General features: G+C 36.4%; 1 protein-coding gene and 1 long non-coding RNA gene across 3 annotated transcripts in view; both read left to right on the top strand.

The window, feature by feature from the left end:
- LOC125225734 (neurogenic protein big brain) overlaps positions 1 to 15,045 on the top strand; it is a 206,366-nt gene that overhangs the window by 122,374 nt on the left and 68,947 nt on the right. The window lies entirely within an intron of this gene.
- LOC125225737 lies at positions 1,607 to 4,264 on the top strand. The gene is made up of 3 exons (XR_007177009.1): positions 1,607 to 1,643; positions 2,105 to 2,179; positions 3,860 to 4,264. It is a non-coding gene; the product is annotated as an uncharacterized LOC125225737 (long non-coding RNA).

Here is a 15,045-nt window from a genome sequence, read left to right as displayed (position 1 = left end):
TACACAATACACATACACTCGTTCATTCCTCCTCAATTACGCTTTCACTCGATTGTTTACAGAAAGCCAACGCTTTTAAAAGTAATCAAAATAAATAATAAAAATAGAAATAGAAACTAGATAATAATTTTAAAAGTTTACCTATCCCATTTTACCCCACACTACCCTGACTCGAAGGCAAAGAAAATTTCATTTTATTTATAAGAAGTCCTACATTCATCATTTACAAAGTATACTATTTAAAGTATTTGATTTTATAAAGTATTTACTAACCGCAAACCATTGGACAACATGTGACACCTTATCATAATCTCATCTGCTACAAAATTGTATGACGATCAAGCATACCAACTTAAGAACAATGACAGTTTGAGTATTGTCGCCAATAGAACACCTTTTGGCGGAGATATATGTTATCTATGGTTAAATTATTTTCTCTAATCTATCTCATGTTTACCGCTAAACCGCTTCGTCCGCGAAAAAATGACAGATCTACTTATGTATGGACCATTTTAGCGCTACACTGCCTACAACATGAATCTGTAATAACTTAAAACAAATGTTTTCCATTTAATATTTCAAATGTGGTCCGAAGAATAAACTTTCTGATCAATGTAAAATATGTTTGTGTCACTAAGTGAGTTTTAATTTTTATAACCTATAAATTCGTTAGGAAATCAGGCGAAAACGCGTTATTTTAATTCATTGCAATAAGTGTTAGGTGTACAGTAGACTTAGTGAAATCTAGCCTAGTGCAATGGACGTAAATAAGCTGGATACTTAACTTTAAAGCAAAGGTAAGCATTTGTTTTTACTCTTTAATCTGTCATGAAACACGAAACTCCTGAACACACCTCGTTTAAAGAGTAAACATCAAAAATATATCTTCGATTAATTTACTTGACCTAGGCTACCTAACTGTACTTGGAATTTATAAAATTTTTGCGGTTCCAAACAATGAAATGACTTAATTATTTTTCTGAGGCACTAGCTTATTGATTATGGAAAGTAATATTTGTAGGCCTTTAAAAATGTTATGGCATTTAAAAATGAGTATTGCGTCTTGTCCCAACTTTGTATTTTTCAAAGATAAAAATTGACGTTGGATTGGACACTTAAATAAAATTATGTAGACTGAAAATCTAGACTTAACATAAATATTGTTCTTGTTACAATGAGTTTAAACAATGTATGTATTAGTTTTCAGTATATCAAAAGGGTAATCAACACATGAACAATTCCAACTAGCTGCCGATAAATTGCAAGCTGAACGGGACAATTTTCCGGTGTGTCCTTTATGGGCTGTACAGACTTAGCACTATCTCTAAGTAAGTACAAAAATCATTGCCACTAAGAAGCTACTTTTAGACTTTGATTAACCCTACTTAGTAAGTTAAACGATTCGGCAGGAAAACCGCATTACTTGGAAAAATGGATATGGTAGCTTTTTTTTCTAACTGTGAATGAACTAGATAAATATAAACAATCTTAATGACGAGTATTTATAAATAAGATTCCTTAAACATACATACACCCTATTTTAACTAATCTTTTCATATATATAATTTCAGGTTTTACCCGAGAGGCCACGCCTCAAGTCGGACTTTTCCTTCACACATCTACTGACTTCATATAAATGAAAGGTACTTATGTTTTATTATAATAACATGTTCTAATTATTAAATTTAAAAGTGAACAGCTCATGGCATTAATATTATATTTAGATAATTTAGACGAAGTATAGCGATGGCAATAAGCGATGAAGTGAAAATTGAACTTACATTAATTTATCCTAATTTTATTGGTTAAGCAAACTTATTACTAACTCATTTATGTCCTAGCTCATGTAGATATGAACTGCTAGGCAGGGGTTCTCAAACTTTTTAATATTTTTTTTTTCTTTTGTACATTTTGCTGTATGCGTTGTTTTTTCTGACACAATATTTCTCAGGGCGTGTCTTAGTTCCAAAATTAAGCGACGCGCCCCCGTGAGTAGATAAATGAAATAATATTGAACCCTATTTGGCAGAACCTAACTCTAAAATGAACCCCTTTCTTACACTATCTATATGAATATTTCTAATGTCTGACTATTTCCTTTCAGTGTACTGAGGACTCACTAATCTGCACTACCAGTAACAAAGTAATCCGACAATCAGACTGGACCCGGTCATGTTAGGTAAGTTTACATACTTAATGCGTACCACATACTACATACTATTTCTGAACCTCAGTAAAATATGGTTTTATAATGATAATAGTGCTTATTATCTATGCCTACTTAACAGGAATATTACAAATTTCAATCAATTTTCATGAAATTCATTAAGCAATTGTGACAATGATCAAGCAGTGGTGGAGTTAAGGTATGGCGAGGTACGACCTCCCAGATGCTGGTAATGCTAATATTTTGTAGGATATGTTTGACATGGTTGTAATGAAGTACAGTATGTTGGCATACTCCTGACTTGTGTAATATTGTATAAAAGCTGTGTACACAATCTACCGAACATAATGATTGTATGGTTTTACACTTACTATTTTAGACTAGCCTACAGCTTATCATGTGAGGTATCGAACTCATGTCATATGGAGCTATTGAAAATCTTATTTATACATACATACTTATTTGTATTACTACAGTAAAAATGTATACCTATAGAAAGTTGAAATTCGTACAGTGCATTTAATTTATTGAAATAATTGGCAGACATAGGCTACGGTGAGCTCTCACCATCAAGAGGGACGTATGCTTGTTTACTACGGATGTAATATGAAAATATATGATGATTTATAAGCTAATGAACTAAATTAGTCCTAACATGATTTTTACGTATAACCTAACAGACAGACATCTGTTCTTCTCACGGCTGCGCTACAGTAAGAATATTTGATACCAAGACTATGCCAAATTATTGTATGATGTATGAAATCCTGTGAGCCAATTTGTAGATTATAGAGTTACAACTGAAATGCAAACAAACCATCCATCGAAGGATGTACTTGTCATAGTACCACATGCGTGTAGCTATTCGGCATTCATAGAAAAATGGCGGAATGCCACCTACAATTTTGTACTTCAGCGCGACAATAAATAATCGCGCCCCCATAAACATTAGACTAGAGCCTATCTTCTTGTATTACTAGGTCTTAAATCTAGGGCTTAGGTATCCTAGGTTATCTGAGATAATATAATCTTACATCTAGATTATGATAACGACCTACTTACTGTCCTAACTAGTAGTTATCCTGCCTATAAATGAAATTCTGTATAACAGACGCCTGCCAGGAACATACATATAAGAGTGTTCATGGACTATATAGGACAGCGTCGAAGCTATCCGATCTCCGGTGTGAAGTGCAAACGTGATGTGAGCTTTCAAAATAACCCTGAAGATGGCAGAGCCTGCTATGAAAATGTACTAGACATATAGAGAACTATTTGTTTTAACATGAAATTCTATTGCTATTGTACATAGTTCACACACTTATGTTTCCAATTCCGGTCACTAGGTGGCAAACTCTTCTAAAGTGTTACAGTTCCGCGCCTCCTATTATTTTAGATACATGGGTATTTTTCTATAAGTACCTAGTATTTACGTACTAGCCCCGCCTATACAACAGCTATAAAACGTACATTAAGACACAGAGTAAATAATAGTACTACGCACAGGCGCAAGGGAACGTCAAGATGCGCCAATGCCAACAATTGCTACGTAGCAATGCAACCCGAATGGTGCTAAAATTGCCTAATCGGGACAATATTTAGTTCAACCACTGCGATTATGAGCTAATTTCCTAGAAATATATTTTGTCATAGTTTACTATGCTAATTTAATTTTATTATTTTATGTTTCAGAAGATACCAAAGATAGGGGATGAACATACAATCGATTCTGCATCGATGCATAACTTCGCTCGGAACGCGGCAAGAATTAACAATGGAAGAAAATACTACAGACGTGTTTATTAACAATAAAGTTATTTTTGTTTTTATGAAATAGCGATTGAATAAAAATATTAGGTATATGAGTTTTATTTAGAGATGAAATAAGTCAGAAATACAGCACACCCACTCGTCTTCACAACAACAAATGTAGCCTGGTAAGGCTAATAAAATAAGGTTCTTAAAATTCTGGTTACTTGGCACCAAAAGTAACCTTGCAACGGCTACTTCCTATTATTTATTTGTAAACCTTGGTATCCAAGATGTGTTCTACAGAGCACATCTTAGATCCCTTGGTCACGGAACCAAATGTAACTAAACCTCCGCTCATTGGCCTTGTGATCATCTAGCGTGAATAAGTAGAACCCTTCGATGTGATCCGCAATAACCCAGATCCTTTAATGAGTATCAGCTGTATTTTTGACTAATTTTTAAAATTTTATTTATTTATATTTTAAAGAAGAATAAAGGTTAATGTAGCATAATAATATAGTGTTATAGAAGAGTATTTTACCAGATTTAGGCCTAGAAAGTTATATGTGAGAAAATTAATAACGTGATGAAAAAATTTTAAAATAAAAATTAGTGAGTGAAACATACATGAAATAAATATTAAAAAATATTTTGGTAATCATCCGCTACGCCTTATTAGTGGTCCCGGCTTGGGCAAGGGCTTGCGATACGGTATGGGACCCCTGACCTGATCAAACCACTTTATCAGGATCCTAAGCAAGTAAGCCTGAAGGGCTATCTATCTACGAACTAACCCCTTTTTTATTTTGTTTCTTTTCCCTAGCTAAACCCCCCTTTTCCCCAATACTGCTAATAGACCATAACTTCTCGATCTTTCTAATGTTTCAACGAAACACCGAGTAGTCGCTAACTTTTATGAGAACTAAGTAAGTCTACTAACTTTTCTAAGCTTTTGACTTTCCATCAGTGGACGGCGCTCGCATGCCACTGGGCCCTATAACAAACTTATGCTTTTTATTCCAAGGAATAGTTTGTTTCCCTAACCAACTTGATAGAATTTACCTTGAAAACCAGTTAGCAACACTAAGTGTCCCGCAGCCACACCGAAAAATCAGAAATTGCTACCACAATTATTAATTTCACTCAAATAAATTAAGTAATAAAAGTTTTTATAAATTACCAGTTTTACCACATATTTTAAGATAGTAAACACCACATTTAAAGTCCATTAAAACCATAGTAGTAGTAGTTAAATTATTTCTCCACAATACACGTTGACCAATTATAATTTAAGACCAATCATAATAGAACTCTACTTTCATAGAAATAGTGTGTGACTCTACCCTAATCCTATTGTTTTTCCTACTCTAACATATCTGAAACACAGACCCTCACTTACCATAGATCTTGTGTTCAGAATATGTACAAGTGTATCCCTACTAGAACTGTACAGTTCAGCCAGCGAAGCTGAGATAGGCAACCTATAGGCTTGTGTTCTGATCCCCCCCTCTGCTCTTGCCCGCGGGCTAGGGTAGCAGAGAGTAGATCGCCCTATCCGTGTATATATCCAGTATTCTAGGACACACCAGTACCAGCCACAAGGGAGACCCAGCTGCGATCAGACTTTACTTAGATGTGGATCGATCACAACCGAAATCCCCAGCGACCAACGCCAGCATGGACTAGAGCACCGAGTAAATAAATATAAATATATATAGGACCCCAGCCTCAAATACTGCCGACTTCAGTGAGCAAGGATTACTCCTAATGTCTTTCGTCAATCGTGAAAGTCCTCACTTCCATCTAACAGTTGGACTCTTTGAGACCGGTGAGAAAATACGCTTTTGTAAGTATAAAAAAGCGTCCAAGTCCCCACTTGGAACAAAAAGACCCCTAAACGCCTTATGTTTAACAGCCGCAAGGTATAAAGCGCTTAGCCGGACAACAGTCTGTCACAAACAATGATCTGGCTTATAACTTTCACAAAATAACCCCATAGAAAATTACTAAATTCAATTTTACTGACCAACTAAACAAACGAGTGAAGTTTCCTTTACGTGCTATAATCTAAGCTTAGTTTTGCAAGAATTACTCCCTACAAAACCAAACACAGACTTATCTCCAAGCACCAGCCATACATCGACCCAGTCTTTGTATTGCTTGACGGCACTCATGAAACAAAGCACAGAAAACTTCACTATACACATTAATTTAAATGTAACACTACACTATAAATAGAACACTAAAATAACCCCACAACTGACGGTAAAGCAATTCCACCACAGGTCTAAGTCCAACTGTACGACGATATTGTCCCCGCACAATCAAACAAAGACACAATTTCAAAGTTTACAATCACTTAGAATAATTTCCAAGTAAAAACAAACAGAGAAATAATAGCAGAACAACTTCACTCACCAGTATAACACACGAAAGCCAGGGACACTGTTAGTCTTGTATATATTTTAAGAATGCCGCGCGTCGGCTCGCTCCGACCCTTTTATAGATTCAAAGAGTGACAGGCGATAAAAAGGGCGACTGGCGACAAATATGGCGACAAAAGGGGCGACTGGCGACAAAAGGGGCGACTGGCGACAAATATGGCGACAAAAGGGGCGACTGGCGACAAAAGGGGCGACTGGCGACAAAAGGGGCGACTGGCGACAAATATGGCGACAAAAGGGGCGACTGGCGACAACTATGGCGACAAAAGGGGCGACTGGCGACAAATATGGCGACAAAAGGGGCGACTGGCGACAAATATGGCGACAAAAGGGGCGACTGGCGACAACTATGGCGACAAAAGGGGCGACTGGCGACAAATAACAATGGATAACCGCTAAATTACACTCATAAGTAAAAGGTCATAACTGTTTTGTTTACTAAGTCGTACGCCTTGGGCATTAATGTCCATGTTCTCTCAGCAAATAATTGTTTACCTATCAGTAGTAACATCTGCATGATTGCACGTGTTTTAGAGAGAGACAGAGCTATTGATATTGATGCCTATCTAGTTCAATAGTGGAGCGTTCCGTAAATCGATAAATATTTTTACGTAAATATTATTTTGTGAAAGATTATTTAAATCAATTTAATAAGTAACTTCGCAATAAAAGATCACATTTGTTCCTAATTGTTACATTGAATGATATATTCAGGAAGTATAATAATCAATATTAGTGATTATTGCCTATCTGACTTGTAATTGGAACCAAGACGCAATATCGGAACGCCATTCGTCTGACAGAGCAGATTGTTAATGTCAACAATCCATCCATGTGAATATAGTTTGTAAATAAGCTTTTTCCAATAAGTTGTGCAACGAATAATAGTGAATTTTATGAGTGGTGACGTAACTAAACATGTGATAAACCATCACAGATATTATTTGTTAAAATATTCAATGAAATCCCGAAGGAAATATGCACCAAAAAGTTGGTCAAGGAAAAGTTGATTCGCCGTAAGTTGTACGCAATGTACTTCCCTATAGTCGAAATTTTAATGAGTCATATATTATTATGCAAGTACTGTGAAACGTTAAACGTTGTTTTGATACACGTGCGAAGGAGCAATTCGCAATCCGTTCCGATTTAAAAATAGCATTCGTGGAAGTATTTAATTAATGGTACTAGTATTTTTTCCGTTTCTCTTTTATTTATTGTTAAATTTGATTTAATTTGAATTCTAATTCAAGGACTCTTATTTTTTGCTTCTGTTAATTGTAAACTTGATTCCATTTTAAAAGCTCATTCACGTTAATCTGTAGACTATCTAGTGTTGAATAATTCAAGCTCGATTATTATTGACGTTGTGGTTTGTATTGACTATTATATTCATAATAGCTTTTACCCGCGGCTTCGCCCGCGTAATAAAAGTATTCTTATTCAAACGTTTACAAAAAATAAGATTTTCATTTGGATCCGTAGGTTTCTATGTAGGTACATTTGTCCGCAATTATTTCGATTAAGGTGCAGCGGGGCATTATACTTCTACATGTATCCACTGAACACGCTTACCATATATATTCCCCGTCCCCGTCCCTCCCTATCCCTATCCCTATCCCTATCCCTATCCCTATCCCTATCCCTATCCCTATCCCTATCCCTATCCCTATCCCTATCCCTATCCCTATCCCTATCCCTATCCCTATCCCTATCCCTATCCCTATCCCTATCCTATCCCTATCCCCTATCCCTATCCCTATCCCTATCCCTATCCCTATCCCTATCCCTATCCCTATCCCTATCCCTATCCCTATCCCTATCCCTATCCCTATCCCTATCCCTATCCCTATCCCTATCCCTATCCCTATCCCTATCCCTATCCCTATCCCTATCCCTATCCCTATCCCTATCCCTATCCCTATCCCTATCCCTATCCCTATCCCTATCCTATCCCTATCCCTATCCCTATCCTATCCCTATCCCTATCCCTATCCCTATCCCTATCCCTATCCCTATCCCTATCCCTATCCCTATCCCTATCCCTATCCCTATCCCTATCCCTATCCCTATCCCTATCCCTATCCCTATCCCTATCCCTATCCCTATCCCTATCCCTATCCCTATCCCTATCCCTATCCCTATCCCTATCCCTATCCCTATCCCTATTACTATACCTATCCCTATCCCTACCCTTATCCCTGTTCCGGCTCGTCCCCTCCCGTCTCGTCCCGTCCCGCCCCGCCCCGCCCCGTCCCTGTTCCTGTCCCTGTCAAATTATCATGTTAGGCGGTGAATTTTGAAAAATCCTTTCTTAGTGCTCTTCTAAGGAACTTACGTGTAATTTGAAATCTCTTGAACCAGAAGTAAACATAAAAAAGAAATCCATATGGCTATTTTCGATATTTAAACCCCATTGCACCACAACAGGGGAAAAGGTATTTCACTTCCGCCACGTCAGATTTTAAAAACGTTGTATTTATCGTGATCAGCGACCCGATAAACCATAAAAACGATACCCATATTGGTTTTTTGACATTATCACCCCTTTTCACCCTTTTAAATGGTACATTTTTAAAAAACTTGAAACACGTATTTAGTCATATGTCTTTAGCAATCCTCCTGTGAAGTTTCGCATAAAACAGTGAAACTAACATTGTTTCCCCATACAAACTTTGAACCCCCATTTGACCCCCTTAGGAGGCGAATTTAAAAAAATCCTTTCTTAGTGCTCCTTTACACTATATAAGGAACCAACGTGCCAAATTTGACATCTCTAGGACCAGCGGTTTCAGCTGTGCGTTGATATGTCCGTCAGTCTATATATTTTTTTATATTTAAACCCCATGGCACCACAACAGGGGAGAAGGTATGTCACTTCCGCCTCGTTAGATTTAAAAAACGTTGTATTTATCGTGATCAGCGACCCGATAAACCATAAAAACCGGCCAAGAGCGTGTCGGGCCACGCTCAGTGTAGGGTTCCGTAGTTTTCCGTATTTTTCTCAAAAACTACTGAACCTATCAAGTTCAAAACAATTTTCCTAGAAAGTCTTTATAAAGTTCTACTTTTGTGATTTTTTTCATATTTTTTGAACATATGGTTCAAAAGTTAGAGGGGGGGGGACGCACTTTTTTTTCCTTTAGGAGCGATTATTTCCGAAAATATTAATATTATCAAAAAACGATCTTAGTAAACCCTTATTAATTTTTAAATACCTATCCAACAATATATCACACGTTGGGGTTCGAATGAAAAAAAAAATCAGCCCCCACTTTACATGTATGGGGGGTACCCTAATAAAACATTTTTTCCCATTTTTTATTTTTGCACTTTGTCGGCGTGATTGATATACATATTGGTACCAAATTTCAGCTTTCTAGTGCTATCGGTTACTGAGATTATCCGCGGACGGACGGACGGACGGACGGACGGACGGACGGACGGACAGACAGACATGGCGAAACTATAAGGATTCCTAGTTGACTACGGAACCCTAAAAACGATACCCATATTGGTTTTTTGACTTTATTAACCCCTTTTGACCCTTTTAGGGGTAAAATTTTCAAAAAATCTGAAACACGTATTAAGTCATATGTCTTAAGGAATCTTCCTGTGAAGTTTCGAATAAAATAGTCAAACTAATCTTGTTTCCCCATACAAACTTTGAACCCCCATGTGACCCCCTTAGGAGGTGAATTTTGGAAAATCCTTTCTTAGCGCTCCTCTACACTACATAAGGAACCTACGTGCCAAATTTAAAATCTCTAGGACCAGTGGTTTCGGCTGTGCTTTGATATGTCCGTCAGTCAATATATTTTTTTGATATTTAAACCCTTTTGCACCACAACAGAGGAGATGATATTTCACTTCCGCCTCATTAGATTTTTAAAACGTTGTATTTATCGTGATCAGCGACCCGATAAACCATAAAAACGATACCCATATTGATTTTTTTACTTTATCACCCCCTTTTCACCCTTTTAGGGGTTAAATTTTCAAAAAACCTGAAACACGTATTCATTTCGAATAAAATAGTCAAACTAATCTTGTTTCCCCATACAAACTTTGAACCCCCATTCGACCCCCTTAGGAGGTGAATTTTGGAAAATCCTTTCTTAGTGCTCCTCTACACTATATAAGGAACCTACGTGCCAAATTTGAAATCTCTAGGACCAGCGGTTTCGGCTGTGCGTTGATATGTCAGTCAGTCAGTCAGTCAGTCAGTCAGTCAGTCAGTCAGCTTCTTCTTTTATATATTTAGATTGTACATAATTATGGCTAGGTAATTCGGATAGTTGTTCAGTGACCTGTAAGCGAAGATAATATGATTGTACTTGTACGTTGTGTTATTGTTATGTTATAGTGTTCGCTTTGCATATAGTGTATGACAAAGGGGTAATGTTAAGGTGTATTCACCATTGTTTGATTTAAGATAGACCACTATTAAAGGTCAGATCAATAGTCAAATACTAATAACTAGTTCGGGCTGGCTAGAGTAGGTGCTACCTCGTCTTTTCACGCATAATAGGCACAATAGTTATCAACTTACGGAAAATGCTAAATAATACAATACAATACAATACTCTTTATTGCACACCTCACATAGTTTACAAGTAATACACAAGAAACAAAACAAATTAAACAGAGGTAACAACAGGCGGTCTTATCGCTTAAGAGCGATCTCTTCCAGACAACCTTTGGGTACTGGAGTTAATATAATCAGAATATACGGTAGGTGGCTCTAAGAAATATGAGAAGTAGAATTTAAATACAACCAAACAACACAAAACACTCATTCAAATAGACATACATAAATAAGTATAACCATAAACATACATAAACATACACACATAAATACATATATAAAAAGGTTTATATTCATAAAGAAACAAACAACAGTGTCATTCATAAAATCTAAGGAAGGGAAAGATAGTATTCTAACTATAAGTAGTATACTTAGTATTATAATAATATAACTAACTACTTAACTATAAAGGTTAAGTCAATTTTCTCGAGGAGTCTTTTCTTCAAGATCACGGGGACAAAGCCGTCCTCGACACGGAGCTTAGTTTTTAAAATGTAAGTCTACTTTTCATTAAAAACACAAAGTATATTCTATAAAGATACCTTCTAGGTAATTCTCAAGAGATAGTAATGTAGTCTGTCGAAGGCCCTTTCAACGAGACGTGATTATTTGAACTCTAGAATAGAAGCTTTTAATGTATTTGACACCTATTGGTTTGTGTAAAATAACATGCTCAAACGTGCTCTAATATTCTAAGAACAGATTAAATTACTTTCATAGAATGCATGAAAACGTTGTCAAAGCGGACCCCAGGCTCTCATGAGCTGTGGCGATTGCCGGGATAACGCAAGGAGGTGATGATAGGACGCTGGTTCGAATCCGGCTGTGGACACTTGGAGGCCTTGGTCATCTTTTCTTTGTATGACGAGAATGTATTAGTTATTAGTATTTTACCAAATCGTAACAGTTATTTATGTCAAAATCATAGCCAATAATTGAGGAACACTGGGACACCATTATTTTATACCACTTAAAATTTAGTGCTGTTTAAATTTTGACTTGTAAGATAAAAACCGGCCAAGAGCGTGTTGGGCCACGCTCAGTGTAGGGTTCCGTAGTTTTCCTTATTTTTCTCAAAAAACTACTAAACCTATCGAGTTCAAAACAATTTTCCTAGAAAGTCTTTATAGAGTTCTACTTTTGTGATTTTTTTCATAATTTTTAAATATATGGTTCAAAAGTTAGAGGGGGGGGGACGCACTTTTTTTTCCTTTAGGAGCGATTATTTCCGAAACTATTAATATTATCAAAAAACGATCTTAGTAAACCCTTATTAATTTTTCAATACCTATCCAACAATATATCACACGTTGGGGTTGGAATGAAAAAAAAATATCAGCCCCCACTTTACATGTAGGGGGGGTACCCTAATAAAACATTTTTTTCCATTTTTTATTTTTGCACTTTGTTGGCGTGATTGATATACATATTGGTACCAAATTTCAGCTTTCCAGTGCTAACGGTTACTGAGATTATCCGCGGACGGACGGACGGACGGACGGACAGACAGACATGGCGAAACTATAAGGGTTCCTAGTTGACTACGGAACCCTAAAAAGAAACTAAGACTCTACTAGAAAACTACCATCAACTCGCCAACCGTAGCCAACAAAGTAAACTCGAAAAATAAAATAAATAGTGTAAACTCACTTAAGGCCCTCTGCGTAAAGCGCTAACCTGGAGCGCCGCCAAAAAGCCACCTGTTTGTAATTGTCATTATAAATTCGTGCCTCAGAGGCGTCTCCTGTGAGGTGCGAACGGAGGAGTAATCATGGAAATTTGTAATTTACTCAAAATTTAGTACAAATTTAATAGTAACTAATTGAGTTGGTATCTGAATTTTGTCTAGAGAGACAACGCTTAGCACGATGAATTTCGTACAGTGCCCCTGTTCCTATCTCTGTCACACACGCATAATTACATTCCTGTCCCACTCGCACAGCGTCATTGACCGCTGTCATTCTGAGCAAGACAGCATTTATGAATTCCTCACGAACGACAAAGATAGGAAGAGGTGTGCTTTCTTTATATATTTACTTATTGAATATACTTCTTCTTCTTCTTCATTATCCTGGCAATTTGCCATGACTTGGAGTTGCTGCTGATGCTTTGGAAACTAGTCCCAAGATTTGGCGTAGGCACTAGTTTTTACGAAAACGAAACTAAGTCTAGATGATATGATTTGACTCTGACATAGCAAGCAGCGCGAAGAGGTGACATTCCTTATAAAAATGTGAATTTGGCACTTTATTCTTCTACTGACATGTTGGGTGTGTTTCATCAAGGATTTTCTAAGAGAAAAGACTCACTCGTGAAGACGTATCTCACTGATTGCCTCATAGCTTTAGGCGGCGTAGTTTTATTAACAAGAATAGTGGAGGGTAAGACTTGTCGTGGAAAAAGTTCTGCCTTTCCTTGTTGTATTATTGTACTTTGGGATCTTTATGCTTAGGTATAACATAAGACTTTTCTTTCAATTAAATTTTGTTATAATTTATAAGAAAACGGGACGGAAAACAGATGTTTTACTGAAATGTTGATGTTGATGATGGTTGGTAAAATCTACCCCTCCTTGAACCCGAAATGATTTCCAACATATTCATTACCTACTAATTTCATATCATTCGTTTCAAAGTTAGAGAGGCAAATGTAATATTTTAGGCAGTGCAAAGGCGAACTTATCCCTTTAAGTGATTTTGTTCCATCTGACCTTTGAGTAGATGAAATGTGATGAAGAGTGATTTATTTCAGGTGACGATATAAATATACAGGGTATTTATAAAGAAGCAATAGCTGTATACAGGTTGAAATAAAAAGGACCGTTCAAACTTTTCATAGTGACTTTTGACCTCACAATGAATGTGATACCGCTCATTTCTATGGAACAGACAATTTATTTTCGCGATTTCAGCATTGGTCCCATAATAAAAGTTCAGTGTGTTCCCAAAAGTCACTATGTATATAAAGTTTGAAAATTACGACCAATCTAAATAAATACATATTGGGGACACCATGGGTGCTAAGCGACGATATAGGTACATATCTACATACATACATACAATCACGCCTGTATCTCTACACATATTTAAATAGATAAATACATACTTATATACATAGAAAACATCCATGACTCAGGAACAAATATCTGTGCTCATCACACAAATAAATGCCCTTACCGGGATTCGAATCTATCCGTATTTTTAAACATTGTATACATTTTACAGTTTTTAATGAACTCCACCACAAACAGTTTCGAATGAACAGCGCTCCGATAACCACTAAAATAATAGAGAATATGTTAAAATTCAGGCCAAACTCCGAATAAACAACATACATTTTATATTTCGGCACAAATTGGGGTTAATTCGGTCAAACTAGACTAACTTTAACTGTAGTTATTCATAAATAATTTCATTATGACGGGTCGACGGTAAATAAAACTGTCGATGAATTATTATAGTTATATTTTACGTTCCGACTCAGTAAGTCTCATTTTAAATATTCTGATTCCTTAATAATTTGTTCTGTTTTTGATACGAACTTCAATATATTCATTTGTATGCAGCTTAATATATGTTCAAGGTCTTAATTAGAATTTTCAACCCTAAGGATAGTAAATTTGTATTCAACCCCGGCTGATATGGACTTTTTATATAGTCACCTCCTTAATTATTATCAGTTATATAAACTACATCCTAATTCCTGTTTATTTTATTCAGTCGGTATTTTATGTCTTTGTTCTAAAACCACTATAATACAAATATCAATGAAATTGAATATAGCGATAGTTCTAGTCAAGACCCGGGATAGATTTTACCATCACAAATATCATTTCTTCTTGCCTTTGAAGTCGTTGACAGCCTGAAAGACTCACAGAATCATTTAAATTTCCGATTTGGTGATAAGACAGACTAAATAAATGCTTCGATAAGCTCCAATGTAATTAGAATTAGAGGTTCAATTTTCCACCGCAACGAGTTAATCTATCTGCTTTCTTCAGAACCCTAATCAGGCTCTGGTAATTTGTGTAGGTAATTTGTTAGACAATACGTGGGGAGTCAGCGTTGCGGCTGATGAAACAACGCCAGTATTTACTA

Source organism: Leguminivora glycinivorella, chromosome 4 (assembly GCF_023078275.1).
Source record: "Leguminivora glycinivorella isolate SPB_JAAS2020 chromosome 4, LegGlyc_1.1, whole genome shotgun sequence".
NCBI lineage: Eukaryota > Metazoa > Arthropoda > Insecta > Lepidoptera > Tortricidae > Leguminivora > Leguminivora glycinivorella.
This window is presented reverse-complemented; position numbering and strand designations above follow the sequence as displayed.